We start from the raw sequence: 6000 nt of genomic DNA on the forward strand, positions 1-6000 counted from the left end.
GAAACTATTACACTCAACTGAACGACTTGATTAGTGTAGTGTTAGCTAGCTACATAGTTGTCTTTGCTGTCTTCGTATCCAAGATAATTGTGTAGTTTAGAGTGTGTAGTCTTAGAGTGATTATCTTAATTTACCGAGGTTAGCTAGCCAGCTATTTGTCGTCCTTAATGTAGGAGACACTGCTAGCTAGCCAACAGCTAGCCAACGTCTACCGAATAGAACTTCCGCACTCAACAACCCGGTCGCATTCCGCTTCGCTCCACAGGTAGTATCACATTTTCATTTCATTTCATTACAGTACAACGGTTTGATTTGTTTGATCGTAGCTAGCTACATAGCTAGCTACATAGCCGTCTTTGTATCAAAGATAATTGTGTAGTCTAGAGCGATTTTCTAGGTTAGCTAGCCAGCTATTGTCGTTCTTTTAACGCAACGTAACGTAATCAACACTGCTAGCTAGCCAGCTAGCCCCCGAATAGCAGCACTGTAGAAACTATTACTCTCAACGGAACGACTTGATTAGTGTAGTGTCAACAACGCAGCCACTGCCAGCTAGCCTACAAAGTCAACAACGCAGCCACTGCCAGCTAGCCTACTTCAGCAGTACTGTATCATTTTAATCATTTTAGTCAATAAGATTCTTGCTACGTAAGTTTAACTTTCTGAACATTCGAGACGTGTAGTCCACTTGTCATTCCAATCTCCTTTGCATTAGCGTAGCCTCTTCTGTAGCCTGTCAACTATGTGTCTGTCTATCCCTGTTCTCTCCTCTCTGCACAGACCATACAAGCGCTCCACACCGCGTGGCCGCGGCCACCCTAATCTGGTGGTCCCAGCGCGCACGACCCACGTGGAGTTCCAGGTCTCCGGTAGCCTCTGGAACTGCCGATCTGCGGCCAACAAGGCAGAGTTCATCTCAGCCTATGCCTCCCTCCAGTCCCTCGACTTCTTGGCACTGACGGAAACATGGATCACCACAGATAACACTGCTACTCCTACTGCTCTCTCTTCGTCCGCCCACGTGTTCTCGCACACCCCGAGAGCTTCTGGTCAGCTGGGTGGTGGCACCGGGATCCTCATCTCTCCCAAGTGGTCATTCTCTCTTTCTCCCCTTACCCATCTGTCTATCGCCTCCTTTGAATTCCATGCTGTCACAGTTGCCAGCCCTTTCAAGCTTAACATCCTTATCATTTATCGCCCTCCAGGTTCCCTCGGAGAGTTCATCAATGAGCTTGATGCCTTGATAAGCTCCATTCCTGAGGACGGCTCACCTCTCACAGTTCTGGGCGACTTTAACCTCCCCACGTCTACCTTTGACTCATCCCTCTCTGCCTCCTTCTTTCCACTCCTCTCCTCTTTTGACCTCACCCTCTCACCTTCCCCCCCTATTCACAAGGCAGGCAATACGCTCGACCTCATCTTTACTAGATGCTGTTCTTCCACTAACCTCATTGCAACTCCCCTCCAAGTCTCCGACCACTACCTTGTATCCTTTTCCCTCTCGCTCTCATCCAACACTTCCACACTGCCCCTACTCGGATGGTATCGCGCCGTCCCAACCTTCGCTCTCTCTCCCCGCTACTCTCTCCTCTTCCATCCTATCATCTCTTCCCTCTGCTCAAACCTTCTCCAACCTATCTCCTGATTCTGCCTCCTCAACCCTCCTCTCCTCCCTTTCTGCATCCTTTGACTCTCTATGTCCCCTATCCTCCAGGCCGGCTCGGTCCTCCCCTCCCGCTCCGTGGCTCGACGACTCATTGCGAGCTCACAGAACAGGGCTCCGCGCAGCCGAGCGGAAATGGAGGAAAACTCGCCTCCCTGCGGACCTGGCATCCTTTCACTCCCTCCTCTCTACATTTTCCTCTTCTGTCTCTGCTGCTAAAGCCACTTTCTATCACTCTAAATTCCAAGCATCTGCCTCTAACCCTAGGAAGCTCTTTGCCACCTTCTCCTCCCTCCTGAATCCTCCTCCCCCCCCCCCTCCTCCCTCTCTGCAGATGACTTCGTCAACCATTTTGAAAAGAAGGTCGACGACATCCGATCCTCGTTTGCTAAGTCAAACGACACCGCTGGTTCTGCTCACACTGCCCTACCCTGTGCTCTGACCTCTTTCTCCCCTCTCTCTCCAGATGAAATCTCGCGTCTTGTGACGGCCGGCCGCCCAACAACCTGCCCGCTTGACCCTATCCCCTCCTCTCTTCTCCAGACCATTTCCGGAGACCTTCTCCCTTACCTCACCTCGCTCATCAACTCATCCCTGACCGCTGGCTACATCCCTTCCGTCTTCAAGAGAGCGAGAGTTGCACCCCTTCTGAAAAAAACCTACACTCGATCCCTCCGATGTCAACAACTACAGACCAGTATCCCTTCTTTCTTTTCTCTCCAAAACTCTTGAACGTGCCGTCCTTGGCCAGCTCTCCGCTATCTCTCTCAGAATGACCTTCTTGATCCAAATCAGTCAGGTTTCAAGACTAGTCATTCAACTGAGACTGCTCTTCTCTGTATCACGGAGGCGCTCCGCACTGCTAAAGCTAACTCTCTCTCCTCTGCTCTCATCCTTCTAGACCTATCGGCTGCCTTCGATACTGTGAACCATCAGATCCTCCTCTCCACCCTCTCCGAGTTGGGCATCTCCGGCGCGGCCCACGCTTGGATTGCGTCCTACCTGACAGGTCGCTCCTACCAGGTGGCGTGGCGAGAATCTGTCTCCTCACCACGTGCTCTCACCACTGGTGTCCCCCAGGGCTCTGTTCTAGGCCCTCTCCTATTCTCGCTATACACCAAGTCACTTGGCTCTGTCATAACCTCACATGGTCTCTCCTATCATTGCTATGCAGACGACACACAATTAATCTTCTCCTTTCCCCCTTCTGATGACCAGGTGGCGAATCGCATCTCTGCATGTCTGGCAGACATATCAGTGTGGATGACGGATCACCACCTCAAGCTGAACCTCGGCAAGACGGAGCTGCTCTTCCTCCCGGGAAGGACTGCCCGTTCCATGATCTCGCCATCACGGTTGACAACTCCATTGTGTCCTCCTCCCAGAGCGCTAAGAACCTTGGCGTGATCCTGGACAACACCCTGTCGTTCTCAACTAACATCAAGGCGGTGGCCCGTTCCTGTAGGTTCATGCTCTACAACATCCGCAGAGTACGACCCTGCCTCACACAGGAAGCGGCGCAGGTCCTAATCCAGGCACTTGTCATCTCCCGTCTGGATTACTGCAACTCGCTGTTGGCTGGGCTCCCTGCCTGTGCCATTAAACCCCTACAACTCATCCAGAACGCCGCAGCCCGTCTAGTGTTCAACCTTCCCAAGTTCTCTCACGTCACCCCGCTCCTCCGCTCTCTCCACTGGCTTCCAGTTGAAGCTCGCATCCGCTACAAGACCATGGTGCTTGCCTACGGAGCTGTGAGGGGAACGGCACCTCAGTACCTCCAGGCTCTGATCAGGCCCTACACCCAAACAAGGGCACTGCATTCATCCACCTCTGGCCTGCTCGCCTCCCTACCACTGAGGAAGTACAGTTCCCGCTCAGCCCAGTCAAAACTGTTCGCTGCTCTGGCCCCCCAATGGTGTAACAAACTCCCTCACGACGCCAGGACAGCGGAGTCAATCACCACCTTCCGGAGACACCTGAAACCCCACCTCTTTAAGGAATACCTAGGATAGGATAAAGTAATCCTTCTCACCCCCCTTAAAAGACTTAGATGCACTATTGTAAAGTGGCTGTTCCACTGGATGTCATAAGGTGAATGCACCAATTTGTATGTCGCTCTGGATAAGAGCGTCTGCTAAATGACTTAAATGTCATGTAAATGTTTATTTGAAGCAATTTGACCATGAAGCCCTCAGTCTCCTCTGAACAGTTGATGTTGAGATGTGTCTGTTACTTGAACTATGTGAAGCATTTATTTGGGCAGCCATTTCTAAGGCTGGTAACTCTAATGAACTTATCCTCTGCATCAGAGGTAACTCTTGGTCTTTATTTCCTGTGGAGATCCTCATGAGAGCTAGTTTCATCAAAGTGCTTGATGGTTTTTGTGACTGTACTTGAAGAAACGTTCAAAGTTCTTGACATTTTCCGCATTGACTGACCTTCATGTCTTAAAGTAAGGATGGACTGTTATTTCTCTTTTCTTATTTGAGCTGTTATAATATGGGCTTGGTCTTTTACCAAATAGGACTATCTTCTGTATACCACCCCTACCTTGTCACAACACAACTGATTGGCTCAAATGCATTAAGAAGGAAAGAAATTCCACAAATTAACTTTTACAAGGCACACCTGTTAACTGATATGGATTCCAGGTGACCTCCTCATGAAGCAGGTTGAGAGAATGCCAAGAGTGTGCAAAGCTGTCATCGAGGCAAACGGTGTCTACTTTGAAAAATCTCAAATATATTATATATATATTTTTTATTACTACATGATTCCATATGTGTTATTTCATAGTTTTGATGTCTTCACTATTATTCTACAATGTATAAAATAGTCAAATTAAAGAAAAACCCTTGAATGAGTAGGTGTGTCCAAACTTTTGACTGTTACTGTTTATTTGATGATATTTAATTAGCTTCACTTTCTATGAAAGCTTGGCGTTACATAAGGTAATCGTGGTTAGTTACACAGCATATAGGACTTAGAAAGGAACGAAACCACTTGTGTACCAAAGAAAGAAAAGTGACAAGGAAGTTAAACCTTGTGGGTATTTTCCTCGTATGACATATACTTCTTCTTTTTAATATCAGGGGAGAGGAGAGTTCAATGTTACACTTGAATACTTTGTGAAGAACCACAAATAACTCTTCAGTGGTAGAACACTCCATTGTATGAGCTTTTTTGAAAACTCCAACGAGGGGACTCCCTATAAACATAAAGCAAAAGAATATAAACATAAAGACACACCTTTTCATTTTGGCATCTTTTACCAATCAAGGGTCAATATCCCCAAATAACATTCCTCCAAACTAGTCAATTACACATGCCTTGTAATTTGTATCTAATTTCGAGGTCTAGATTGTTCATTTGAGCTTGATGATATGCCTGATATGCCGATGAGTTAAGCAAATTGCTTGTCCAGTCAACCATAAACAGCAACTCTCATTTATAATGGCAATATTATTATATTCAATCATGAATACAGTGAATTTGTGCCAACGGCCATGATGCATTCTATACTAAAGACGTTGACATGCATGACTAGAACCACAGTTTTAAAAAATCAGTAATAGTATGACTTTTAATAAAGAGGGGAATTCACCTGCTTGGGTAAAAATGTACATACCAGAATATACTGTATGTCACAGAGCTACATGTATACAGTGTATTTGCAAAGTATTCAGGCCCCTTGACTTTTTCCACATTTTTTACGTTACAGCCTTATACTAAAATTGATCCATATACACACACATTACCCCATTATGATGAAGCAAAAACCGTTTTTTAGACATTTTTGCAAATGTATTAAGAACAAAAAGCAGTAATACCTTATTTACATGTATTCAGACCCTTTGCTATGAGACTCGAAATGATGCTCAGGTGCATCCTGTTTCCATTGATCATCCTTGAGATGTTTCTACAACTTGATTGGTCCACCTGTGGTAAATTCAATTGATTGGACATGATTTGGAAAGACACACACATGTCTATATAAGGTCCAACAGTTGACAGTGCATGCCAGAGCAAAAACCAAGCCACGAGGTCGAAAGAATTGTCCATAGAGCTCAGAGACAGGATTGTGTCAAGGCACAGATCTGGGGAAGGGTACCAAATAAATTCTGCAGCATTGAAGGTCCCCAAGAACACAATGGCCTTAAATGGAAGAAGTTTGGAACCACCAAAGACTCTTCCTAGAGCGGTCCACCAGGCCAAACTGAGCAGTCGGTGGAGAAGAGAGGTGACCAGAAAACCGATGGTCACTCTGACAGAGCTCAGTAAAAGGCACATGATATCCCGCTTCGAGTTTGCCAAAAGGCACCTAAAGGATTTTCAAA

Source organism: Oncorhynchus nerka, linkage group LG25 (assembly GCF_034236695.1).
Source record: "Oncorhynchus nerka isolate Pitt River linkage group LG25, Oner_Uvic_2.0, whole genome shotgun sequence".
Classification (NCBI taxonomy): Eukaryota; Metazoa; Chordata; class Actinopteri; order Salmoniformes; family Salmonidae; genus Oncorhynchus; species Oncorhynchus nerka.